Source organism: Triturus cristatus, chromosome 5_2, assembly GCF_964204655.1.
Source record: "Triturus cristatus chromosome 5_2, aTriCri1.1, whole genome shotgun sequence".
In the NCBI taxonomy this organism is placed as follows: domain Eukaryota; kingdom Metazoa; phylum Chordata; class Amphibia; order Caudata; family Salamandridae; genus Triturus; species Triturus cristatus.
This window is the reverse complement of record NC_140588.1, coordinates 1,018,140,441-1,018,168,183: the sequence shown is the minus strand read 5'-3', so window position 1 is coordinate 1,018,168,183 and position 27,743 is coordinate 1,018,140,441. Positions and strand designations below refer to the sequence as shown.

The 27,743-nt window shown below is 43.5% G+C and overlaps 1 protein-coding gene and 1 long non-coding RNA gene across 2 annotated transcripts in view; one reads left to right on the top strand and one right to left on the bottom strand.

Moving 5' to 3' along the window:
* The window catches only part of LOC146829601 (uncharacterized), a 165,138-nt gene that overhangs the window by 63,684 nt on the left and 73,711 nt on the right, over nt 1-27,743 (bottom strand). The gene's annotated exons all lie outside the window — the stretch shown is intronic.
* Nucleotides 12,139-27,743, top strand: part of LOC146829600 (uncharacterized) — a 104,361-nt gene continuing 88,756 nt past the window's right edge. The window contains exon 1 of the long non-coding RNA XR_014962274.1: nt 12,139-12,914. This is a non-coding gene — a long non-coding RNA (uncharacterized LOC146829600). The remainder of the gene's footprint in view (nt 12,915-27,743) is intronic.

The following is a 27,743-nucleotide window of genomic DNA, read 5'->3' as shown; positions in this document are numbered from 1 at the left end:
TGTGGCGCTCCAAGAAGATCTGCCTTCTACTGATATCTCAATTTTCTGAACTAGGCACAGCGGTGATTTGTAGTGGAGTGCTTTGTGTGTAATACATGCCAGTTTAAGTTGAATTCTGGCTTCAGATGACAGCAAGTTAAGAACCTTCAGGTGTGGAGAGATGTGATCATATTTTCTTTAGCCTGTTATGAGTCTAGCGGCCGCATTCAGACAGGCTTTTAGGAGAGCTGTCGAGATCTTGGGTAAACCTATTAGAGTCGTACAGCCATATTTGATCCCCGAGATGACTAAGGACTGGACTGCCAATTTAAGGTCTCAGGTTGTGAATGGTTCCAATTTTCTAAAGTAGCTCAGGTAAAAGCGGGAATTCATGGCCATAGTGTTGATGTGGGTTTGCATGTTTAGATTTTTGTCAAGTGTAATTCCAAGTTATTTGGTTGAGCCAACCTGGGACAGGGTGCAATTGAGAGCAGTGATCAGGTTTGTCCATTCTTTGACATCAGAGAAGCTTTTGGGAGGGGATAATAATAGGAATTCCGTCTTTTGCGTGTTTAGTTTAAGATGATTGCTAGTTAACCATTGTAGGGTCACCTTTAATGCATCAGTCATTCTCTTGATCTCCTCTGGAGAAGAAATCTTAACATAGATCTGAGTGTCACCTGCGTACATGTGAAAGGAGATGTTAGCATGCTGTAGAATTTCAGTTAGCGGTTGAACATATAGGTTACATAGCGATGGAGACAGTGCTGAGCCTTGTGACACTCCAATCGAGTTAGGGGACATCGATGATAGTTTCTGGTTAACAATGAATCTTTGCGTTCTGTTTTGCAAAAAGCATTTAAACCATTTTAGCACAGTTCCCGATAGCCCCATCCTGTTCTCTAGATGGGCTAGCAATCTTTTTATGGTTTACCCTGTCAAAAGCAGAAGACAGTTCAAGAAAAACTAATCGACATGTTTAATGGTGATCCAGTGCCAGTAGGGTATCATCCACTATAAGAAGTATTGCTGCTTCTGTGCTTGGAACAGGTCTGAACCCGGATTGGCAATCGTCAAGTAAGGTAAATTTAGCAATGCGTTGGATCAATTGTTGTTGCACACATTTTCCAGCAATTTGGCTAATAGAGCAATATTTGTCAGTGGACAAACATTTTTTGGGTCAGAAGGGTTTCCGGTCATATTTTTGATGATGGAAAGGACTTGACCAGTTTTTAGGCTGTCTGGTATGGAACCTTGCGACAGAGATGCATTGATAACTGTTGCCCAAATGGGGATGATGAACTGATTGAATATCGTCAAACATTTTGGAGGGGAGAGGATCATTGTAGTAGTTGTTTGGTGTTACACTCAAGAGAGTTTTGGTGGTATCATTATGGTTACATAGCTTGAAGGTTGACCATTTTGCTTTATTTTTTGGATTTTGTCTGTGAGGTGTGCAAGGGTTCATCATTTTGGGATTGCAAAAGGTCAGTGAGTTTATCTGCAGCTATCCCGAGCTCACTCTCCAATGAGTTGGCTTTGGTTGTAAAGAGGGCTGAGAATTCCTCACAGCTCAATAGGGATTTTATTGATTCTTCCGAGGATTTGGCCAGTTTATTAGATTGTTGTTTTATCATTTCAAAGAGTTTACGGAGTCTGTTATTAGCATTATCCACTTCAATTCTAAAGAAAGCTTTTTGGGATCGGAGAACACTTTTGTTGTATGCGTTTCTAGTCTTTCTAAGGAATTTTAGCTGTGGTAAGGAAGGGTACGGTCTCCACTTCCTTTCAGCTAGTCTCACACTTAGTCTTTCTTCATTTAGAGACCCATTCAACCAAGGTTTTTTGACTCTATCTGGTATTCTTTTAAGTTTTAAAGGTATTCACAAGAGTCAAGCGGGTCAATGTTTAATGAAGTAACTGAGAGAACCGAACGGTGTATGGAAGCGATACCTTCCCTGTTTTGGTCACTCTGTCTAGTCTCACAATGTTATAGTTCGGAGAAACCAGTAGATTCATGCAAGGGGAAGATGATTTTGTAGGCCACGATTCAGTAGGGATTGTCAAGTTGATCTCATGACTAATGATGAGAGCAGCAATGTCAGGAGGCATGTTTCACTGCTGATCGGCAGTTAAGTAGTAGTAATGATAATAACGTTATTGCATGATTAGTTAAAATCTTACAATTAGAAAATCATCAATACATGCACATTAAAAGATAACTATCAATCCCAGATCCATCGTAACCCTTAGCCGAACAATTTCCACAGCTAAAAATAGAGAATACATTATATACACTAATTTAGTTAATCATTATTGCAGGTCAACAAGGCAAATCTTAAAATAGGAATAATTTACAGTTATGAATTCATTACTTATGTGCAAATTCGCATGTGCAATTCAGAAGTCTTCTCTAGCTATTATTAACTTCCACATTTACTATGCTCAAATCACTGACTTCCAATTTCTTTTTCGCAAGATTCAGAAATTTAGTAACATTTGCATTCATTATTATGTTCATTGGCTTAAAGCAAACTACCATGGCTTGTCTACATAACCAGACACCCCCTTCAATAAAATATTCTTTAAATATCTCATTCTTTCATCCTTTATTGATGTTCATATGCAAACCAAATGTATAATATTTTCTTCCCACTGATTGCATAGTCTACAGGGAATCGGCTTAGTTGGTCTCAGCCAAGGCATTGCATGCATTAGACCTGGTAGGTTGCCAAATCTTGCTTTCATAAATATATTTTTTGTTTGTACTGTCCAAGGTATTTCTAGGTATGGCTGAACTTTAAGGATCGCATATTCATTCACAATCATACAGGCATGTGTTCGCTTAGTAAATAACTCTTTGTCTTTCAGAAGGGATAGATGTTTTGTTGATCTATTAATTATTTTTTTTTCCAAGATAGTGGTGTTAGTGACATTTCCCAAATCTCGTGTACTGACAACTCTTTCAGTGTTATTTGAAGATATTCATAAAAATGAGAGGTTTGATTCTGTTGCATTTCTTGCCAGAGTAGACAGCTCATTGAATTAAAAGTGTTGGTTTTAATTTGTTTTCATACCTTTACATACTGAGCCATCCTTGCAATTTGCTGGTTGCAGAAGCCAAATTCCAGTCGGATCTGGGCTGGTGATGCATTAACCGGAAGTCGAAACAAATATTTAAAAGGTTTTGTTATAGCATTATTCAATAGCGTAGAGTCCATACCGCAAAGAACTTCGCTTCCATAGGTAAGGCTGGGCAGCAATTTCTCTTTTATAACCTTTAGTATTGGAAGATAGGTTGGCCCACCCAGAGCGCTATGTAGTGATCGAAAGTTCATAAGTAAACAATTACTTCTTTTTGTCAGCTCTGTTTTATGTTGTGAGAATGAGCCCTTGCCGTCAAACAGTATACCATGGTCACTGCAACCCTATCTTTGTTTGACTGAACAAAACGACATCGTCGGCATATAATAGATTTGAGATTTGTTTATCTGCCAATTTTGGTGAGTGAGCCAGTTCATTGTCCAGTGCTTCCGTAAGGTCAGATAAGAATAAATTAAATGAAAACGGTGCTAAAACACAACCTTGCTTTAGACCCTGGGATGTATCAATTCTTCTTGATAGCTGTGAGCCATTACCTAATCGAACCCTGGTCCAAGTCTCGGTGTATAGTAATTGGATTGCTTTTAAAAGGGTAGGACTAATACCATAGTTATCCAGTTTCCTCCATAAAATGTGCCTATCTACTCAATCAAAAGCTGATTTAAAATCCACGAAACATAGGTATAGTGGTTGTTTTTTCACTTTATATTTTACTATTAATATTCCCAGTATTAAAATATTAGTCGCGGTCCCTTGGCCTTGTATAAAACCTGATTGATTTGGCGGGATTAAGTGCTTTTCTGTTGCCCACTCTGTTAATTCTTTCAGGAGAATTGATGCAAACAGCTTAGCTTCTATATCTTGCAGCTTAATTAATCTGTAGTTTGCTCGTTGGGACCACTCACCACTTTTGTAAATAGGTGAAATTATAAAACCCTTCCAGGATTCAGGAATGGTCGATGTTCAAATTGCTTGGTTGAATACTGATGTTAGGTAACTAGCCCAAATTAATTCATTCTCCTTGTAGAAGACAGCTGGAATCCAGTTTGGGCCAGGGGCACCATTAGTTCTCTGTTCCTTAATGAGTTTACATACTTGACTTTCGGTTATAGATCTGTCAGTATTCTTGTTATCCTCTGTTCTACTTAAATGGTCCATGCCAGGATTCAAATCCATGCCTGGGTTATAATTCAAATGTGAATGTAGAAACTTGAACCATTCTGATTCAGTAACTATAGGAGATGTAGTTGTCCTACTAGATCTGTTCATGTTGTTGATTAGTATCTAGAATATTATTTTTACTGGTATATAAAGCTTTTGCCCAGAGTGTTTGTTTTGCTTGTATTTTTTCTTTCCAAGTCAATTTGCTTACATCTGCATTTATCTTCTTTAATTTGTCTCCATAGATTTGATTAACTGGGTGCTTCTTAACCAATTTTAGGATTCTATTGCGCTCTTTTTTTTATTAGATGACATTCAGAAGACAGTTTAACCAATGCAGTGACTTTTTACCCTGCTGCTCTTTATAATATAATATAATCGACATTTGTAAAGCGCGAACAATCACCCGTAAGGGTCTCTAGGCGCTGGGGGCCGTCAGGAAGATTAAGCAAGCTATTGCCCAGAGTCACATGGTGCCGGGCTAATCTGCCGCCGGCACCAGGGATCGAACCGTGATCCCCTGATTCCGGAGTCAGTCGCCCTGGCCACGAAGCCACACCTCTTACCTTCTTTTTGAAGGGGGGGACCATTTTTCAATAGCGTTAGAAGAATCTCCTTTAAAACAAATTTCAACCGATGCTTGCGTCGTTGCTATGACTGATTCTTTGGAGGTTTCTGACCAATAAAGGTTCTTATAGTTTACCGTAGTAATGTCATATATTTTCCATGCCATACACAGTTTAAGTTTAACTCTATTATTTGTTGATTATGATCACTCCTGTTTGCCCCTCCAATATGATTAGATGAAATCTTTTGAAATAAGTCTAACAGTGCTAATGTGTAGTCTATTCAAGATTTGTTACCTAGTGCTTGATACGTTCAGGCGGGTGGCAAGTCTTGCGGAAAATGTCCGTTTAGCACCCTTAGACCTAAGGATTCTAAATCTTTTTTTAAATTCTTATAAATGTTCCCTTTCTTGTCTCCTTTAGTATCCAGTGTAAGTGGGAGGCTAGGGATTGCCCATAGATAGTTCTGTTGTTGAAGTCCACAACATATTCATATTAAAGTCACCCGTGATGATGACCTCAGGTTGGGTGTCCTTTTTCAATTGCTGCAATATTATAGTTGTCAAGCTGATAGCCATTGCTCTTCTTGAACTGGTATCAGGGTGAATATATACATTTATTAGTAAGAGGGATTTAATTATCTGTTTTTCTTTAAAACGTATTTTGACTATCAGACAGTCACTTGTTGTTTGTGCTTCCACCTCACTTTCTATTTTTAGTTCTGTTGAGATAAAAGTAGCCAAACCCCCACAAGATCTGCCGTATTTACTTGTTTTCATGGCAGGCATATAGTATCCCTTAAAACCTTCTAATCAAAAAGGGTCTGTTGCCCAGGTCTCTTGCAGGCAGATCATTTGAAAATGTTACAACATTGAACTCAGTTGCTTATTTGTTATCTTTGATTGAATACCTTTTATAGGAGCATATTCCAGGAGCATATTCAAATCCTACCACTTTGGCTTGTTATCCTCTCCTTGGGACCATCATTTGGGATTCATCAATCCTTCTGTACTCCGTGTAGTGCTGCAGTTAACCAACCAATCTTTAGCTCCTCTATTGGTCTTCTTTTGTTCTCAACTAAAGATTTAGAGGTTTGTCCCTTTGTCTTACCTTTTGGGTTTTTCAGTATTGAGTATGTCTGGTTATTGTCCGACCTCTTCCGTTGATTATTTGTTTTTTAGGGGGAAATAAACGGACTTGGGTAGGAGGGTTGGGAGTGGCCTTGTAACTTTTATTCCCCAGACCAGAAAAAGATTGTGTTCTTATATGATAAGGTCTACTGAGGTGGATGAGGTTCAGGATACCAGTGTTGATTCTTGATTGATGTTTTTATTTGCTATGAATTCAATTGATTCTATATTAGTACTTCTGATTCTTTCTAGTGACGGTATTGCTTTACACAATTTTAAGATTTTTCCGCGATTCAAGATATCATTATTACCCCTGGATTTATATTCTGGCTCAAAAATGAATTGTGTTCCTCCCTCATTTTGACCTTGATGTTTTATATTGGCTTTTTGCAGAGGATTAAAATAATTGGGTAGCTCCTGCTCTTGTGGTTTGTCCATATGTTTTCCTAACTCCTGAGTCCATGTAGGTTGTTTTATTGGTTGCCTGACATGAGTTAATCCATTTGAGGTAGTGTGGTTTTTACTTCCCTCTATTTCCCGATCTTGTGGTGTCTTACTTTCCTTCTGATTTTTCAGAGTTCCTATGTTGTCTTGAGCCAGTGTAGTTCACTCAATTTTTGCTCTTTTCTTTTCTGATTGAAGTAATTCGCTTTTCACTTTCTTATTGGTTCCCTCAGCACCTGGCATATCCATTTGCTGGTTTTTTTCAGGTTCGGCCTGTTTTATATGATCTGTTCAGTCTTTGGTGGTTTTATTTATTACTATTGTACTTACATCTGGCAATTTCTTATTAAACAAAGGATAGAATGGTTTTGTTACCTCTATAACTTTATCTGCTTGTTTCTGAGTTGGTTTGTTGCTTGTTTTAATTTCTCTAGACTATTTCCTGTTTTTATTATCTCTAATTCTCTGTCTTTTTGATAATTGGTATTCAGGTGATACTTCTAATGGTATTATTTGTGAAGAGAGTGGGATTTCCTCTATTTGATCTTCCTTTTTTCATCTGTTGGATCCGTACTACTTTCCTCACTTAAGATATTATTTGTCGTCGTTTTTTCACTTATGCACTCACTCTGATAATCTTCAATTATTGTATTTAGTACTTCAGGAATTGAGGCCAGTTTGTTGATCAGTGGGGCACAATTGTAATCTGTATATGAAGGTATTGGTTGTGCTTGTGCCCTTATTACCAGATTGTTTAGTGTGGCTATCTTCTGATCAATTCCTGCTACTGAAGATGCCATGGAGCTAAGAAGGTCTATTTGTACCTCCATTTTGTTTGACTGACAAGTTAGGGCTTCCAGTATTAATTGGGATGTTCTAAAGCAGGGGTCTCCAACCTTTTCTGTAGTGAGAGCTAGTTCTGCTCAAGAAAAGTCTTCCTGAGCTACTAGCAAATTTTATAACTGGAAAATAGTGACTACACTATGACCATCCAAAGCAGGATTTTCAGTAGTTACCACCCAAGTATATCAAGTGCGGTTACCAGCAGAAATGCTGGGAAAAAGTTAATCAATATTAAATGCCTCCCTGTGACTTATGAAGTTACATTCAAATCTTGACGTGCCCTTTGGCACAAAGGATATAAGCACAGCAGTACGTCTCCCCAGCTCCGCCTGAATTATCATTCCCCAGTTTCTGAAAATGCATATTTTCTATTTAATACTATTTTGCACTGTGGGAAAACAAACTCAAATTTCCAGAAGGAAACCCATTTTTGAAAACTAAAACTGCCTTTAAAATATTCGTTTTCAGTTTATGAGAAATGCGCAATCCCAAAACATCAGCTTGTCCTTTTCATCATGTACTCCCATGTACAAATACCTCATATGGACAGACTACTTTGAATTCCCAGATATTACATTCATAAGCCATGGATACTCACCATAGCACCACGGATGCCTGTATTATGCCAGTAATACCCACCATTATACTAGGGCCACAGTTGTGCCAGGGCTGTTAACCATAAGGATCAGGGATGAGACCATATATCAGTCATGACCATTAATATGTCGGGAATAGGTACATATGGGCCAGTCATGCTCTTAGTATGTCAATGATGGCTGCCAGTATACCATGACTAGACCCACAATACTAAAATAGTCAAGGATGACCATTATTATGCCATCAGCACTATTATGCCAGGAATGGACACAATTATGCCAGAGATGACACTCTTATGATAGGGGCTAGCATATACATTTGGCGGTTCTTGGTACCAGGCATAGTTTCAGGAAGTAATTGTGTTTATTATGGACACACACATAAATGTTGATCAATCTCTTAATTTTCTCTGGTCTGGATCATACCCTGTTCTCAGGTCATGGGCTGATCATGCATCTAACTGACACGTTTTCACTCGGACTCCTGCATTCCCACAATTTGGTGGGTCATCACTGATTACTGCTCAGGCTACTGCTGCCATATTTATTTGATGGTGCGCTGTTGCGACTGATAAAGGAGGGACTATAACAATGGTCAATCTCCTTGTGGCTTAATTATATTGAGATTGAATACAGACGGTCATGTAGCAGGCCCTATAGGCAGACACAGTGTGTGTTTGAGTGTTAGCATTAGTTACTGCCATAAATGTGGCTGGCTGTCACTCCAAGGGTCTTGAGATGAGCAGTGCTGCCTTCTTTAATGGGAACCTACTCTCTGAATTTGATACTGGCTTTACTTCACCTCAGAGAGCTACTTTGAAGGTACCTGCGAGCTACCAGTAGCTCCCGAGCTACTCGTTGGAGACCCCTGTTCTAAAGAATAGGTCCCAGATTGACCCAGAGTCCCAGTTTCCCGAGACTTGTGCTCCCGGGATTTGGCCATTTACAGAAGAGTGTTGTTTATTGGACCCACGTACGGGACTTTGTTGTTCTTCTTCCATATTTCCTGACCCAGTAAATTGTAACCTGTTTTTACGTCCATCCGTTTGATAGGGTGTACTCCAACGCTGCAGGTTTCATGACAAAATCATCAATATTATTTTGGGATCCGTTGATCTGCTTGGAATTCTCCTGACCCAACTTTTGTTCCGTATCCTTTGGAATCAAATTGGTGTCAAGGAAGGAGATTAGGTAAGTTAATGGTGTCCGTTGAAGTTTTGTGCCGGTCTTCCCCTTTTTTAGAATTATCTTGTTGATACGGATTTATTTGAACAAGACTCATTGGATCCCCTACAATGATAACTTTTTTTACATTTACTTTCACTTCAATTTGTAGTGGCACCCCGTTACTAACAGTTGTTGAGTATCTCCAGTCAATAGCCCCACCAACTTGGGTCCTCTTGTTACAAATGTGTGGTTAGGGAAATGGTTAACATCTCTAAATCAGTTATTTGACCCCATTGGTTGCCTGGTTCCTGGATTGGTTTTTATGTTTGCTCCATTTCATATAGGTCGGACTCTCTTACTCCCTGATTTTGGGATATTGCACTTAACTCACTCACTGACTTGATTCGGGTTTGTAGTCCGCATGAATCAGTTTGTAACGTCAGCATTGCTCCCGTTGGGTCTTTCATGAAATCAAACTTTGTTGGGGATTTTGTTGGTTTCCCAAATATGCGTACCATAGATGATTTGAAGGACTGATTTTCCCCTGCTTGTTTTATTTTCATTTTGTTTAAAATTGCTGAGGATTGTAGCTTTTTTCCCCTCTTAGCGGGAGGGAAAGGTGGTCGCTCCTTTCCTGACCTCATAATTCCCACCTCGTTGTACAGGTAATTGTGCTTCTTTATACAGGTCGAGCAAATGGGAGCAATTCAGTTCGAAGGCACTATAACAGCGAAGCGTGGTGCCGCGTGGCACAGTGATACAACAGTTTAGACTAGTCCAGAGTGCCAAACGCCAAATATGAGAGGCAGGGTCTTGAGGTGAAGGGGGGGGGAGGGGAAGGGTGACCTGATAAGCAGCACCCTCTGCGAATCAGTCAGTGTGTTCTACTCTCCACTTACAGACTGAGGTGGCCCCTTTAATCCCCTCCAGAGCCACTCCAAGAACGCTGCTGGGGGCCCGAGCGCCTCGATAAGTTGCACTGGTGTTTATCTTTTCCTTTTTCCATTTTCACTGCTGATGGGCAGTTAATTAGTAGGCATACTAGCAGTTCCATTGTTTTTCCAGGAATTCGGTCTTGATTACTGGCGGTTATAGGTACTCTTTTCAAATTATTAAGGTTGCTTTATTTATTATAGGGCAAAGTGGCTCTATTTGCATTGATTAGGACTGATCTAATGTTATCATCTCTAAAGATGGGTAGAGTGGATGCAAACTGATAGGATTGAAATAAGGCTTGAGTTTCATCCTCCAATATATATTTCGAATGCTTTTGTGGTCGATTTGTCTATTTGTTAGAGGTATGGATATCCACTTTAGCTTGAGTTGGAGATCTTGTACTGCTTCTTAAATAAGCTTAATTTTAGATTGAGTATTTTTCGTAAAGTGTAGAATTTCCTTCAGTTCTTGTAGTGCATTTAAAATGTCTCGAGGTACACTGTTGAATTGAAGTTTAATTATTTTGATTTCCCTATGTGGAGATGGAGAAAGACTGGATGTGCACGCTTGTTCTGTGTGTGGTTTGGTTGATAAATCAAGATCCAATTGATTAGGACCAGTGTCTTTTCCAGCATTAGTCACCTGCCTAAATAGAGAATGAACTGAGGATCCCTTGAGGATAATATGCACTGAGCTCTGATTGTCATGGGAACTGGTTTTCGTATTTGCAGGATAAGCATTCTGTATAGGTGCTGGTGATGTTGATAGTGCTGTATTGGGAGGTTTAGATGGAGGTTGATCCCCTTACCCCAATTAGCTGCTAAGGGATTGCTACCCTGAGGCCTGGGAGTGGACGGTATTGTATCCTAGTATAAAGGGTTTCCAAATGAAGGTGGACGGAGTTGAGAGTACCCTTCCTCCAAAAGTAAGGAATTTTTTGGGAAAAAATCACACAAGCCCACTCGGTCAGCTGTAGCAGTTTATTCACGCTACAGCAGGTAAGGACCGAGTATAAAGGGCTGGACCTATCCAGGGGGATTTGAGTTGGGTAGATATTGGCTCAGAATGGCGAATCATCTCCTATATAAGGTGAACTATTATCTTGGTTGTCGGTGTACCTTGAGGTAGGGTTTGGCTGATGAGAAACTTCTGATGTCGAGAGGTCTGACCTAGAAGAGAGAGACTGCTGATCTGTGGGTCTGCTTGTGTGACAGTGGATTGTTAGGATCTTGTGATGGAGTTGTTAGATACAAGATCTTTTAGGGTGTCACAGTATTTATCGAATTTCTTCAAATCATTATTGGATGCTTGTATAGGTACAATACCATTCTTACAGGTAGTTATATTTAATTCAGTTCTTAATCTTTGTGAAGGTACGACTGAGTGTGGTGCCATACGGAATATTTTTTATTTTTTGTGTGTTGAACATATTAGTCATGTCAGTGCACCCTTTTACAATTTTTCTTGTGAAGAAAATCGGGTCATTTACAATAAGGCCTTTTTTTATGTTGAAGGATGTATCCAAGATCAGTGTTTCTGTTTTTTTCTAAGTACTTCGTGTTTGAAGTTTCTGGCTGTTTCTGGATAGGTTAGAGGGGTATATTATGGTGTAGGAGTTCCTTACTGCTGGCTTCCAGCTGTTTTTGGCAATATTTGTAAAAATGTTTTATAAACACTCAATAGGTAGCATTACAGAGGTGCAAAATACTTGAGACGCTGTGATTCGATAGGTATTCACCCAGCACCCAATCTCTAGTCAAGTCGTGCATTACTGGGAGCCCAAACAAGGACTACAATGGAAGCCTTTGCTTCCCACTAGTTAAATGGATCCCCGCGATCAGTAACATAGATACATTCTGAAGTAAAACTACCTACATAATTACCTAGAGAGTAATATATGCACATATATATGTATATTATACACAAAACATATAAATCATATACATATAATACAATATATTCTATATATAATACATAAGAAGTATATAAAATATACATTATACGTAATTTATGTACACTTTCCTATAGCTATCCTACAGCTATCATACAGTTCGGTGAAATCAACACATGGTTATAGCCGTTCCAAGACGGCTGCCAATTGGCAGAATAATGCTCAGCTCAGTGATGCAGTCCTTTGTTTATTTCCATGTTTAAAAAAACATATTGGTCCCCTCTCCATTGCCATTGCACTTGGGCATCTGCCATTTTGTCCACGAGTGGCAAAGAAGTGAGGAGGATGGCCGGGGCAATAAAATTAAAGATAAGTCACTACGCAGCTGGTTTCGATTAGCAAAAAGGACCCCCAAGTGGAGGGCACATCACCAGTATGCCAAAGCAAAAGGCATACCTGCGAGGGGGCCAACTCCCAGGTGAGGTCCTGTCACTCTCTCCTCATGCAGTTGAGACACAGCACGGCAAGATTCTCCGTGTGAAAGCGGAGGCCATCTAAGGGCCCCATTCTGGGATCAGCAGCACTCTATCCCCCTTGGGGAGTACGGGGGGCAACGGTCATACCTCCTCTAGACCAATGCAGGGGGGGGGTTTCTTTACCACCTAGCATGGAGACCAGCAGGTAGGGTAGACTGCTGACCTACCTTTGATGTGGTCGATCAAAAGTCAGGATTGTCTCTCATATCATGGAGACGGGCTCAGTAAGTCGCTGCAGCTCCTCTAAATTGGCTGAGAAATGACCAGGACCCCTCCCAACTGGTAATGCGTCCTCGGCTGTCCATCTGTAACTCCGAACACCGGCCTCTTTTATTCCACTGCAGCCTCAATAAGAGGATCTGGTCAGAATCAGAACCCTCCTAGCCAAACACGTGACCTCGGCAGCCCACCTGGAACTCCAAGAATGTGGCTCTCCGTGTTCTGCTGCTGCCTCGGTGATGGGATCTGATCTGGATGATGCTGTCCCGTCTGATGCTCCGCTCCCATCGGCGTTCATTTAGCCATTTCTGATCTAGACTCAGATCATCTCCTTCAGCCTTACGGTAATGTAGTTATTCCTATGCTTTTCCAAGGTCCTCAGTGTTCACCTTAACTATTGATATTCTGATGTTCCAATTTTTCAAGGCTGTCGATTGATGTTGGGTCTAACAAGGGAATTGCACTGTATTGCGATCCCCAGCCTCGGAGCTCCCTTCTCGAGCTTCTCACTAGTAAGCGGCCATCTTTGCTTTATGTTAGGACAAGTTTGTGGCTTGGTGCACTACCAAACATGCTGATCCTCCCTCTTAACAATTACCCAAGATGTTGTTGTTTGATTATCACTTGCCCTATAAGGCCTTCTTTAGGGCACAGTTAAAGTGTATCTTTCAGCCATATTGGTTTCTTGAGGTCGCCAGATCAGCCCTCCCTGTTCAAATCACCAGTGGTGATTCGTTTCCTGGTAGTACTTCAGGTCAGGTTTCCTCCACAGCCCTGCATTATGCCCCAATGGGACCTTAATTTGGTTTTCACATTTTTGTATGTGTTTGCCCTTTGAGCCCACGCATAGTTGCTCTCTACATTGCTTGATCATCAAACAGTCTTCTTAGTGGACATTGCATCGGCAGGAGTGTTCGCGAGCTTCAGGCACTCTGTGTGCACCCTCCATACAACAACCCTGTTCCAGAGAAACTTGTTCCCTACACCCATGCCTCTTCCCTACCAAAGGTGGTGATGCCGTTCTACAATAGCATCACATTGCTGACCTTCTTCACCGCAGAATTGTGCTGTCCCCGCAGTAGCACATTCAAGTGAAATATGGAGCAGCGATTTTAAAGCTGCTTCGTGTTTCACAGTTCAGGCGGCAACTTGCCTGCACTTTTAAGTGGGTAGAGAGATCCCCTTTCAAACGAGTGCAGTGAATGGCTGCACCTTCCTTCAGGAGGTCCACAGGACCCACTTTATCCCCTCCAGAGGGCTGACTATGAGAGATGCACTGAAAGTGTACCACCTTTTTGTGGCGCACTTTCAGGGCACATTCTAAAGGCATGTTTGCCTCTGTGTCCCCTACCATAATAAGGTGCAGGCATAAAGGCAAACTGATTCCCTCAATTGTATGGGGCACTCCCCCCTGCAATTGAGGGAATGTCCTCTTATGATACTGCTGATGCAACATGTACCCCAATGCTATCTGTATTACAGAGGGGGACGCGCAAGCATCTGCGTCCCCCCTCTGTAATACCATTGTTACCCGGGAACACACGAAGTGAGTGCACACACCCGTTGCGCCCCCTGAGCACAATGTATAATATTGCCTCAGGTAGACAATCAACTGAGCGTTAGGTACACCAGTACTAACAATGGGAAAACTGTGCAGAAAAAGACTGTCTCTAGTTGGATTATGGTTTTCATTAAGATATGCTACGCATTGGCCAAGGGGCAATCCCCTGTGGGCGTCTGGATTCTTCCATGAGAGCCAAGGCTGTGACCACTGAGTCTGCTCGTGGAGTCCCCATCCTGGAAATCTGTCAGGCTACTATGTTGGTGTCTCTGGACATGCTTATGAAACACTACTGCTTTGACAGTCAAATCAAGAATGCCCCTCTAGGTCCCTGGTATCTGCATACTGGTACATCGGCTTTCTAAAATGGCTCAATGTTTCTGCCGTGGAAATTACATGAAAAGAAACTGATGGTAGTGTGCTGGGATGGCACCTATACAGGCACAGTGTCACGATGCCAAGGTGGAGCCGATCGACTTCACCAGCAGCACGCAGAGCTACTGCTCAAGATTTTCCAGATCTAGTCTGATGCCTGAGGAATATTCTAAGGTAAGGAATCTGTAACTAGATAGAGTATCTACCAGATAAGGCCTTACCAAAGGTAAGTAACTAGTTCATCATTGTCACTGGGTCTAGTAAGCCAAACTTGACTCCATCCTTCTGCAGTATGACCACAAGAAATGTATTTTCTTTGATCACTGTATCATGTGAGAAGTTGGCTGTGAGGTGTAACATTGCGCCATCTTGTTTGAATGGACATCCATTCCATTCCATTTCCTGAAGAATACATTTAGAGTGCTGGTGCCGGAATAGGCATGCAGTGATGGCTATGGGTTTGGTGATGGGTATGGCAAACATAACATGACATAACATGAGTATTTGTAAAGTGCACGTTCACCCTGAAGAGCATCTTGGCGCTGATTAACCGATGTTTATTGTTACTCACCTCAATGGTACTCATTTTATTGACCTCAGAAGGATGAGAGGCTGAGTGGGCCTGACCGTATTTGAACCTGTGACAATGAGGTCAAGCACAGGCCCCTACATTGGACACATTAGTCCACTAAGCCCCAGATCTGTCTGGGCCCTAAATTTGTGCACTCTCTGAAATTACAGCTTGCCTGGAAATGTGATTTGAAGTAACTACGGTAAAAAAAAAGGATACCAGAAAAGCAACCATGTCTTCCCCTTCCATCTCCTCTGGTAAGCCATAATGTCGCATATTAACTCACCGTGAGTGGTCCTCTAAATCTGTCACTTTCCTGTGTAATCTTTCAAGATTGGTATTCCAGTCTGTTTGGAGGCAGGTGTTCATCACAGGTATGCAATCACAGGTGCATGGCCTTGAAAACCAAACAGAGACTTAACACCAGCAGCTAAATTAATCATGGTAGTGTCAACTTAAATGACCTTGGTGCTCAAAGCCGTAACCTGTCAGGATCATGGTTAGCATGATGCCCCTCCTGATAGCACTTCAGCAAAAGACAACTGTCTGGACATTTTTGGGACAGGCCTGAGAAAAGAAAGCCAGTGACACCGCTCAGGGCAGTGGGTACCCAGGAGTGATGAGGCACATGAGTGCGCAGACTGCAGATCTCCAATGCCAAGTACACCCTGAAGTTGCTAATCAGGTGCCCATAGTGCATGCAGCACCAGTACAGACCAATATCTGTAGACTCAGTTATAGAGAGCGCTTTATGTGGTTTCCCTGTAGAATAATTTCAGTGAGCTGCATAAAAGGTCTTTCTCTGCCAGAATTGGCTCTTAAGCAAGCATGATAGGTTTTAAGAAGAGATCACGTAGACCCAAAGGACCAAAAAAGACCAGTCCTCTTCAACATATGGATACGGTGTGCTGAGCCATGAGGTTGAGGCCAATATTATATATTTATGAAGGAGTTACTGTCAGCTGCCTACATATGTCTTATATTAAAATGATGCCATACTTTGGATACTTGTGGCATCCATGGCCGGCTGAACAAAGGTGCTTACTTTGTCAGTCTGTATACTATACCAAAATAAGGTATAGTGTGCAGCGAGTCCAGTGGATTCCCCATTACGCTTTACTGAGGCTAATGTTGAGAATACTACTGCTCTCTTTTGTGGCAGTGTGGGTAAGAAGTTAAGCTCATTAGAGGGCAGTGTTAAGCATTTGTTGTACACACAGTGGCAATAAATGAGACACACACAATGAATACATCCGAGACCAATTTATAAAAATAATACTTGGTTATATTTATGTTGGAGAACCACAGAAATTCATCATAGGTAAATACGATTTCAATAAAAAAACTACTTTTCAGTTTAAAAAATGGACACAGCACAATTTTCAGACTTTGCAATGTTAACCTACGGGAGTAAGAAAACATTCAGCACACATAGGGATAACATCAACTTACAAGACCAGTCTTTGGAAGCTAAGGTCAGTATTGGATAAGGTTCAGTTCAGCATCAACAGTGCACCACGAACAGCAGAGGGGTGGACGGGTGCAAGTTCGAGGTCGGGTTCCAATGGAAATTAATGGGGATTGGGGGCAATTGGACAGAGGCTGCTTGCAGGTAAGTAGCAGCAGCTTGGGGAGCCAGTCTCCGAGGGTTGAAGTAAACAATGGACGGGGCCCAAAGCAGCACCAACACTACACCACCAGTGACATAGGGCTGGCCAGGTGCAGGATGTCAACACAGGGTCGAGTGTTCAAGGCAATAGAAAACGACCAAATCGAACAGGGGCTGTACGCTCTGGCCAGTTGAAGAAAACTAACAGCTGGGTAGGTACGTTGTGATGCTGGGGGATGTAGGGAAAACGTTGGTCCTCTTCACAAAAGCCCAGGGCGGATGGGTGCAGGGGTGCCTTTTGGGGTCGGTAACAGCTTACCGGAGCAGTTCGCTGTTAGGGGGTCTCTCTTCTGAGGTTGCAGGCAATGTCGAGGAGTCCAGGAGAGCACAGTTCACGGTGGATTCAGGCTCTGGAGTGCTGGGGAACCTTGCTGGAACTGGTAGGCCACTTGGACTCAGGTCGGGGCATCTGGTGCAGAGGAGGAACCGGGGGTTGGTTTCGCAGTTCTTCAGGTCACAGAATCTTTACTTTGAAGATGGTTGCTTGGTGAACGGATCCACTGTTCTCTGGAGTCTTGATCTTTGTTGAAGGCAGTCAGTCCTCCTAGGGTTCTGGAGGTCACGGGGCTGCAGAACAAGTCATCTTTTGGTGCAGGATCGTCGGGGCTGCAGACAGGCCAGTAGGGCTGGGGTCAAGTCAGTTGGTCTCTGCAGTCTTCTCTGCTGGTACAGCTCTGTAGTGTCCAGCTCTTCTTAGGTCATCAGGAACTAAAGTTCAGGCTCAGGGGGGCCACCTAAATACTAAATTTAGAGGTGTTTAAAAGGGAGTGTCTGGTAATGGCCAATGGGCTACTTACCTTAAGGGTGACTACACCCTCCAAATGATCACCCCACGTGGGGGGGCGAGCATATCCCTGATTGGAGGAGTCCCACCATCTTGAAGATGGTAGGCACTGAAAAGTGTACTTCACCTTGCCTCCAGCACCGGAGGGGTACAGTTAGCAGAGGGAGGCACACCTCCTATTCTTTCTACATTTTCCTGCTGGTCCTTCAGCCAAAAAAGCGGATGAGGACAGGAAGGGGTCCTGCTCACTCTAACAGGAGAGGCTGGGGTTGCATTGCAAAGTCGGCAAGGCCAGTGAAGCTCCCCGCCACGGAAGGCTCTTCTTGATCCGGGGGAGGTGTGAACACCTCCATCCAGGAAAGGCATTATTCTCTGCCTCAGGCACTCTCCCCAGGAGATCAGAACACTGTCGGATGGTAGCAGGCTGGCTCAGGCCAGTCGGTGACCATCCTAAGGATTGGTAGGTTTTAGGGGACCCCTCTAAGAGGTCCTCTGTGTGCACTTTTTAATAATTCTGACACTGGAATCAGTGCAGGTTTATTATGCTAAGATGTTTGGTGCCAAACATCCCATATTTCAATGAAGCCATCATAGAGCTGGGGAACTTGTAATGACGAGTGTACAGCTATTGTTACTACTACGGCTTCCCTGGTCACTTACAATATCCAGGAATCAACAAGGATATTGCAGGGGCATATCTGCTTATGCAGATATACCCTCATAGGAGATATAGCACACCCTGCCTTAGGGCTAAAGCCTGCAAGAGGGCTGACTTACCTATATATCATGCAGAGTCTATGAGCATGGCACAAAGGGGTGTGTGCCACATCGACTCTTCAGTTTTTTCTGCACCCAGACAAGCAGGCTGCAGTGGCAGTGTGCATGTACCTGGTGAGGGGTTCCTTAGGGTGGACTGATTCGTACTGCAGCCCTTAGAGACTCTGTTTAACACACAAGGCCCTTGGTTCCAGGGGTACATTTTAGGAGGGACTTATATGTGAGCTTAAGGTTGCCGATTGTGGAACAAAAGGTACAGTTTAGGGAATGAGAGCTGGCACAGGGGACTTGGTTTGCAGGAACCCTGTACACCTCCAGTCGAAACTACATAATTTTCCAGGCAAAAAGTAGGGGCTAACCATGTCCAATAAAAAGAACTTTCCTACAACATACCATCCTCTATGCCCATAAAAGCCAGCTCACCACTGAGCCCAGCTCCACTGCAGTGCACTTTATATGATGTGCGGTGTCCCCTGTACCAGGAAGCATTATTGCAGACTCATCTCATCTGCCATTCTCCATCCCACTCCCTATGTCGCCCCTAAGCTCCCTGTGTCTAGGAAAATAAACATTCTCCCACAAATCACCCTTGACGATACTCCAGTCATTTCCACACACAGACTTTGTGTCCATTCCAGATGTTGTACACAGAGTTGTCAGAAGGAAATCAGAATAAAAGTGGTCGCCTCAGTCCCTTAGTATTTGTGAGAGCATGTTTGAACTAACATTCTTCTGCTCTGCTTTTGAAGCAGGCAAGTAGTATGCTGGTAATCGGAGCTCTTCACGGAACAGCCATCTTATATCATGGTGAAGCCTCGCTTTGGAAATGCGTTTCTTAAGAGTAAAGCTTTACAATGTCTGCACAAATACATATATATATATGTATACATACATACACATATATATATACACACACATTGAAGGTCTCTAATAAGAACATGCATTCACAAAATAAATACATAGTTAGTGTTATAGACGTGCATCAAATTAACCCACATGTAAGACAATCATCTATATAAAAACACTTGAATAACAGTGATGCTTGCAGTTGCTTGTGTAGACACAATGTAAACCAGCAATGGTAAATCCAATACGTCGTATCTGTAAATGGTTGAGATATTGTGTTTGCCAATGTTTGTTTTTAATACTTAATGTCAAAATGGCTGCTCCTGCTTCAGGATGCATGTGCATGTCTACAAAAGCATAGGCAGTCACCTTGGAATGCATTGCAACATATCTGTTGTGATGTACTGTTGTCCATTTTTCAGCTTTTAATTTACTGTTCAAACAGTGCTGACGGCCTTGTAAAAATGGTCAATTAAGAGTGATTAAGAAAGAGCAATGTTGTGCAAAAAAAGAAAGCAAAAGCCCCGTAGAACTTTGTCATGTTATATAGATTTGTAGAGCGCTACTTACCACCCAAAAGATATACCGGTGCTGGAGCAGGTGTGTAGCTTGTCTGCTGGGGGTTAGTTCGAGAGCCAGGTATTCAGCATCTTGGGGTATTCAAGAAAGAATGAGGAGACCCTGATGTGTGGAGGGATGTCGTTCCATGTCTTGAGAGCAATGTAGGAGCAGGCTAGGCTACCCGTTCTGCTTTTGCGGATACGATGGGTGAATTCAAGGGAGAGCTAGGCTGAGCATAGCTGTCTGGTGGGTAGGTGGAAGTGAAGGCCACAGTTGAGGTATGCCGGTCATATGTTGTGTGGTGCCTTGTATTCATGAGTGAGGGGTTTGAATTGGCAGCATTTATGTATCGGCAGCCTGTGGAGTATTTTGAGGTGCTGTGTGATGTGTATGTAGGAGGTCCAGGATGAGTCTTGCTGCGGCATTCTGGATGGTCTGAAGGTGGTGGAGGAGGTGACCTGAGATTCTGGCATAGAGTGCGGTGCCGTAGTCTAGTCTGCTTGTGACTAGGGCTTCAGTGGCGGTACGCCTGGTGCTCATTGGTATCCTTTTGAAGATGTTTCTGAGGATGTATAGTATGTGGCAGCAAGAGAAGCTGACTGTTTTTACTAGTGAGGCCATGTTGAGTTTGTCATCTAAGATGATTACCAGGTATCTTGCATGGTTAGAGAGTAAAGGTGTTGGACCAAGTTCCGATGGCCACCAGGTTGAGGCCCGGGGGAGTTTGTGTTCCCTAAAATCAGCACTTCTGTCTTGTCCGAGTGGAGTTTCAGGAAGTTGGTTTCCATCCATGCATTTGATGAAGTTAGATCTAGTCGTGGAGGACTTGTTGGAAATTGAGATGAGCTGGGTGTCATTGTTGTAAGAAATGATGGAGAAGCCTTGAGATCTGATGACTCAGCTAGTGGTGTCATGTAAATGTTTATCAGGGTAGGGCTGAGAGATGATCCTTGAGGTACTCTGCAGATCACGCTCATGGGCTCTAATGTGTAGGCTGGGAGTCTGACTCTCTATGTTCTCCCTGTGAGGAAGGAGCATATCCATTTGATGGGTGGCCACAGGATGGCTGTTTCTCCTTGGTTTAGTAAGGTGCAGATCTCATCTGTGGTGGCAAAGAATGTTGTCTCCATGCTTCGGTTGCTTGGAAAACCAGATTTGGTGTGCTTGAGAAGATAGAGTACCAGGTGGTTAGTGACATGATGATGAATTGCCTTCTCTATAACTTTAGCTGGGTATTATAGCAGGGAGATGGGCCGGAAGTTCCTCATCTCGTTGGAGCTTGCCAAAAGTTTCTTAAGGAGGGCCATTACTGCAGCAGGTTTTCAGTCCTTGGGGAAGGTTGCATTAACAATGAAGGTGTTGATAATGTGAGTGAGGAATTTGCTGATCAAGGTCCCCCTAGGTTGTAGATATGTTGTGGACATAGGTTTCTGGAGGCAATGAAGTGGACGTTTTTATGATCGGAGTGGTGTCTTCTTCAGTGAGTGTTCTCCAGGTGGTTAGTTGTGTGTCAGCATAAGAGGTGGGCAGGTTGCGGATAATGTCCTTGGGCTCGGTTATTTTTCGCAGTTATTTTAGATCTTTCCAATTTTGCTGTTGAAAAAGCTGGAGAGAATGTCGCAGAGTTCCTGGGAGGGAGGGATGGAGTTGGCGGAGGCTTCTGGGGTAGTAAACTCCATGGTGATTTGCTATTGTTGGAGCTAGCTTCAATCCGGTTGGTGAGGGATCTTCTCTTGGTGCCTCTCAGAAGGTGGTGGTAGTGCCTGAGAAGAGCCTTGTTGGTTGATCTGACGTAGGTTTTGTGGTTGGCTCTCCATTTCCTTTCCAGCTGTTTGCAGTATCTTTTGGAGTCCTGGATATCTTCCGTTTACCAGGAGGCCTATTTGTTGGTTCTGCAGTGTTTATGAGTTTTGATGAGTGCAAGAGCTTCTGCACAGCTGGAGGTCCAGTGGTTGAAATTGGGGATGTCCTTGAATAGTTTGTTGGTGGTGTTGGTTGATCTGTTTTGTGTGCGTTGCGCAGGTCAGTTTCCGTTATTCTGCTCCAGTTGGGTAGGTGGGTGCTGATGGGAGCTTTGGCTTGTGGCAAGAAGATTTTGTTATGTTACTCCAACTTGTTAAGTGCACCAATACTCTGAGGTGTCTTGGCACTGGATGATGAAGTGGTCGTTCAAGTGAGCGGTGAGCCGTAGCTGATGTAATGCAAGATTGATTTGTAGAGTACCATTTGTCACCCGTGAGGGTATCCAGGTGTTGAGTAGGTGAGTGTAAGCGTGCGGTGAGGCTGGGCCTGAATAGAGGCAGTCTTGGTAGTCTTTCAAGAAGACTAATTGAATAGTCAATCTTCAGCTTCGTGCAGAAAATTAAGGAAGAGGCCCTGATATGTTGGGGGGAGATCATTCCAGGATTTGGTGGCCTGGTATAAGAATGATCGATCTCCAGTACTGCTTCTCTGGATGAGGGATGTGTGCATGTGCAAGTGAAGATGATGCTGAGCAAAGTTTTGTGGTGTGTTGGTGAAAGTAAAGCTGATAATTAAGGTATGTAGGTCCAGTGTTCTGTAGTTGGTTGAATACATGTGTGAGAAGTTTGAACTGGCATCCCTTTTGGATGGGGAGCCAGTGGAGCTCTCAGATGAGTGGTGTGATGTGGGCTTGGCATAATGATGTTTGCCAGAGAAGTCATGTACATGTTGAAAAATGTGGGCCTGAGTGATGATCCATGTGAGACTCCGTCGATGAGTTCCTTGAGTTCTAATGTGAACGGCGAGAGCCCGACTTGTGTTCTTCTGGAGAGGAAGGAAGCTTTCCATTTGAGTGCTGGTCCTTGTATTACTGCTGTGTGTAGTCTGGTGATAAGTGTGTTCTGGGTAATGGTGTTGAAAGCAGAGGAGAAGTCGAGGAGGATGAGGGTGGCTGTCTGTCCATGGTTGAGGATAGTGCGCATGTCATCTGTGGCAGTGATGAGAGCTGTCTCAGTGCTGAGGTTATTTCAGAATACTGACGGCAAGTCGTCCTGGAGTTTCTGGTGTTCTAGGTTGTCAGAGAGTGGCCTGTTTATGGTCTTCTCAAGGACTTTAGCTGGGAAGGAGAACAGCTAGATGGGTCGGTCGTTGCTGAGTTGTTCAGGCTCAGCTGTTTTCTTTTTTTTAGGAGGGCAGGAACTTAGGCTAGTTTCCAGCTATCTGGGAACACGGATGTCTTGAGGGAGGTGTTGAATATAGAAGTGAGTGCAGCGCTGATTGTGTCTCTTTTCATGTTATAGATATTGTGGGGGCCAGGTGTCTGTGTGAGTGGACTGTCTTCATTATTGATACTGTGTCCTCGATGGACATTCCATGCTGTCAGTTGGCAGTCTTTGGTGGATAAGATTAGCAGGCTGGGAAGGTCAATGGGGGGTAGCTGGAGTTTACAGTTAAAGTAGATCTTGGTGATTTTTTCATGTGAGGAGTTGGAGAGGTTGTTGCAGAGTTCTTGTGTATTGGTGATGGTTTGGGTTACGGCTTTGGGTTGGTAAATTGTTTGACAATCGTGAAAAGTTCCTTTGCCACTTGTTGGAGCTAGAGTCAATTCTTAGGGTCAGGGCTTTTTCTGCTGTTGCCAGAGGCAAAGATTTCATCTAGAGTGTGTCCTGCACTGTGTGTGGGGTCCGTGTTGAGCCGGGAAAGTCCTATGTTGTGCAGGCTCTCGAGGAGGTCGGTGGAGCAATGTTCAGAGTGGTCTTCTAGTTGAAAAATGAAATCACCAAGAAGTAGGAAGTCCTTGGAGTTGATGGTGAGGGAGGTGATGAAGTCAGTGATGGGGTTGCTGAATTTACTTTGTGGTCCGAGTGCCCTTAAGGGTAGAGCTGTTGTTGATTTATAGGCTGTGGTGCATGTTTTCTATGAAGGGGGATGGTGTCTGGGTCCATTGAAGTCATGTCTTTGTATATGATGGCAAGCCCTCATCTGGGTTTGTGAAGGTGGTCCTGTCATACAATCCTGTATCCTGCTGCGAAGGCAGCAGCAATGTTGGTTGATGAGATGAGGTTCATCCAGGTGTTCATCCAGGTTTCCGTCAGGAGGTGGAGGTCTGGTGCGCTGTTGCTGAGGAGGTCCCAGATTTCAATCATATGTGTTTTGAGTGGGTGTTGATAAGCATAGGTTGTGAGAGGGTGGTATGGGAGTATGGGTGAGCAAGAGGGCATGATTCTGCGGGTGAAGCAACAGTGAATGCAGGAAAAAAGTCCTACCGTGCTCACAGGTGTAGTGTAGAAGTAGCAGGTAGTTATGGGTCGTGGGTTAAGCATGCAAAGGGTTGCTGCCGAGTAGCAGCAGAAGGTGACCCGACATGGGACCGTGGCTGGGCATGGTCCAGGAGCAGATGGACACAGACGGGCTAAATTTAGTTAGGTCTTGGTAGGGGTGAGGAGCGCAGAGGGGCAGTGGGTAAGGCTAGGAATGGTGTGAAGAAGACACTGGAAGAAGCAAGAAGACGCAGGAGAGCAGGTAAGGAGCAGGTGGAGGAAAAACTACAAAGGCGGTGGATGGCATGAAAAAGCATGAGAAAGGAAGGAAGAAAGGACTGAAAAGAGCACAAAAGTGGGAAAGTTCAGAAGGAGCAATAGAGTTCGGAAAAAGGCACACAGAGTAATGCATAGAAAAAGCACAAGAGTAAAAAAGTTCATAGAAGACACAAGAGTGGGAAGCGCAAAGGGAAAAAGGCAAGAGAGAAGGTGTGAGAGGATAAGAGAGCGGAACGAGGAGGCTGCATCAGGAGCCAGGCAGGGCTTTGTGGCGCAAGGCCGGGTCAGAGAGGGCCTAGACTGGTCAGAGAACTAGTACCACGTAAGTGGATGAGTGAGCTTGGGTCTAGGCTTTACAGCTGCTAGGCTTTTGCTAACTTATAAAAGTGCATGTAAAAAAATTGGAAACGGGTATCACAGCAGGACGGGTATCATTGGGAAGCAACGAAGTGGGTCAGGAACAAACGGCTGAGGGGGTATGGGGAGTTGGGGACCGTCGTGACTAAAAAATTATGAGGAAGGGGCGCTATTGTCTATTGCAGCAAGGAGGAGGGAGACCAAGGAAAGAAGTGCACAGCCCTGGAGTGCTGGAACACAAAGAAAATAAGCACTGGCAAAGCCAATAGGTCAGACTTTAATGTGGTAAGGCAGTTCAAACCGCATTTCTGTATGTGTTATCTTATTAGAGACCCCTATGGACTTTGCTAGTGGTTGTATATTGTAAGTTGTGTGTTGGGTGAGGAAAAAGTCAGACAACGAGAGTGAGAAAAGAGGGATGAGCAGAGGTGAGAGAAAATAGGAGAGATAATTAGACAGGGGAGGGTTAGGGAGATGGAGAGAGGGAATTGTAGCAAGAGAGAAAAAGAGAGAGAAAGGGGGAAGATGGAAAGTGCCACAGAGCAAAAGAGATAGATGGTGGGATGAAACAGAAAGAGAGTAAGAGAACGATAGACAGAAAGAGAGAGACAATGGGAGGGAAGAGAGAGTCCGAAGCAAGGAGAAAGAGTGCTCAGAGGGCAGTTTCAGTGGTGCACCTTTGTAGCATTTTATCAATGCATCATTAGATGCTGTGTTTGGTTTGTGGTTTTATGGAATTAATGGCTGTCACAGTGTGACTCTGGAGCCACCTCACTCAACCAATACCATGACTCAGTGAGTTATCTGCAGCGGCCATCTCAATATGGATTTGTAAAACAAAATAAAATTCATTCAAAGATGTTCAGGTTGGAAACTGAAACATACACTCAGCGATGCACAATGTCTGTCTAATCTAAATTGTTGCTTCTATTGAGGTGTACAGTTGGCACTGTAATGTCCTTTAATGTCCTTTATTTAAAACAAGGGGGGGGGGCAGCCATAGTAAATACAGAGTGCTCCTTTCCATCAATATCCACTTTCTATGGGGACAATGGCAGCTGCATCTTTAAATCAATGCCCATTGCTGTAGCCATGACAACGGGAAGAGTCGCCCTCTTGACATGTCCTACGGTGAGAGATGTCCCATCAAGTCCTTTAATGTCTTCCAGTTTGTCCTGGTTGGTAGATTCATCTTTGGTTGAAAACAACTATTTATAAAACAGCCAGAGGCTCTGGAATGGACCAATGCGAAGATGTGAAGGGGTCCCATTAATCTAGTGAGAAGCAAGTGAATGTGGAAATGAACCCTCACCGGGGCAGCTTTAAAATGTCTTAAATGTGATATTCAAACTATGTTTTATAGTCACAAAACAATGTCCCAGTTAAACACCAATAAATATTTTCAGGTGACTGCAGTTTAGCAAATAAAGGAATGCATTCAACACAGCAGACGCAAATTGTCGCGATATGATAAAAAGACAAAACAGAAGAAGTACCTTAAGGAGATTTTTAAAAAAACACTGTTTCAAAGTCCGTTCATAAACTAATATATACACACATTCAAGTACAAACAAACAGGTATTGAAAGAGCCTTGAAAATACAAATGGTTCACTACCAGACTTATTATATTTTTAATATTGTTCTCCCATAATATTGTAGTCAAAATATCGACAATCAGAATATTGTGAATATATGTAAGTATAGATGTTGGAACCAGAATGTCCCAGCATGATGTGCAGACATATCCCATGCCCAGAGTGCCCAAATGCGTGTACCTGGTAACTTGGTCTTAGCCCTTGCCTCACACTAATCTAGTATGTGCGCAGATGTCTAGACTGTCCACTGACATAGTGGGGCCCTTGACCGGTCCTGTGGCCTTGAGGGGGTCCATCAAGCATGCCCTCATTGCACGGACAGTGGACTACTGTTCCTATCATGGGTATACAACATGGAGTGGTGGTGGCAGCGTACCATATTTTGGTAATCCACAGATGTGACGAGACTTTTTTTAAAAAAAATCTGTGTCACTGAAGTGGGGGCCACTGTCACATTCTTGTGAATTCTGTTTCTATGCATTTACTGGGATCCTAGTGTCAACGTCCCCAGTGTATGTTGTGCATGTTTGTGGTGTACATGTATGGTGTGTCTAAGTAAACCAAAGTCATGGAGACCTTGTGCGCAAGATGGAGACGAGTTCACTTTCCAAGACAGAAGAAGTGTATTACTTACATTCCTAAAGCCGGATGGAGGAGAGTTAGACAATGAAGTAGGGACAGAAGAGACAAGGCTCCTTTCGAAATTCCATTAGGTCTTTTGTTGAGAACTTGCTGATTAGTCCTCTTGTAGTGCTGCCATTTGGTACATGGTGGGGGTAAATGGTGGGTCTGCAGTCTGTTGTACAAGGTGAAAGGGACCCATTAGGTGAGGCCAGCCTTTGTCTTTCCCCTGTTCACACTCCATGTAGCTAATGACAGCCACATCTCAAAGCACATGCCTCTTTGTGTATCTTGTTGGTGCTCCAGTATGGAGACTACCTGGCTCTGAGGAGCATCACTGCACACGAAAGTGGTGTCTAGAGAGCCGCCTGAAGAGGACACTAAAGCCAGTTCAGAAACTGCAAACAGTGAATCCACATCTACTGTGTGCAATGAGTGGAACAAGCAGATCAGTGGATCTCACTTTTATGCAGTCCCAAGTCCTCTATGATCAGGCAAAGGAGGGCTCTGCAGAGTACTCCGAAGACTTCTGTGCTCCCGGAGCTGGTGTTTGCCTCACCACCAGCTTCTCAGAGGAATGTGGATATAACTTACGCCCACCCGCTGCTGCAAGAGCAGATTATTTGTCCTGAAAATTGCAGTGGGAACTGAGCTGCTGTGCCCAAACTGTGAACATTGTGCTGTGTTCTGAGCAATTGTTCCATAATTGTGAATCCAAAACATGGCCCCAGCCGGTGAATTTTCCTGTGCAGCATAACCCAGAGCCGTGGCCCACCATCAAACCCAAGAGGCCTCCACCTCTGCTCTAGTCCGGCTGCGCTAGGCTCTGCTGATGGGATCTGAAAAGCCTGAACAGAGCTGCAACGAACACCCGCCAGACCAGTCATGAAGAGGCTCCACCTCTCCCCTACGCAGTACTCCCCGATCGCTTCCGCAGAGCCCAATGCAACTGC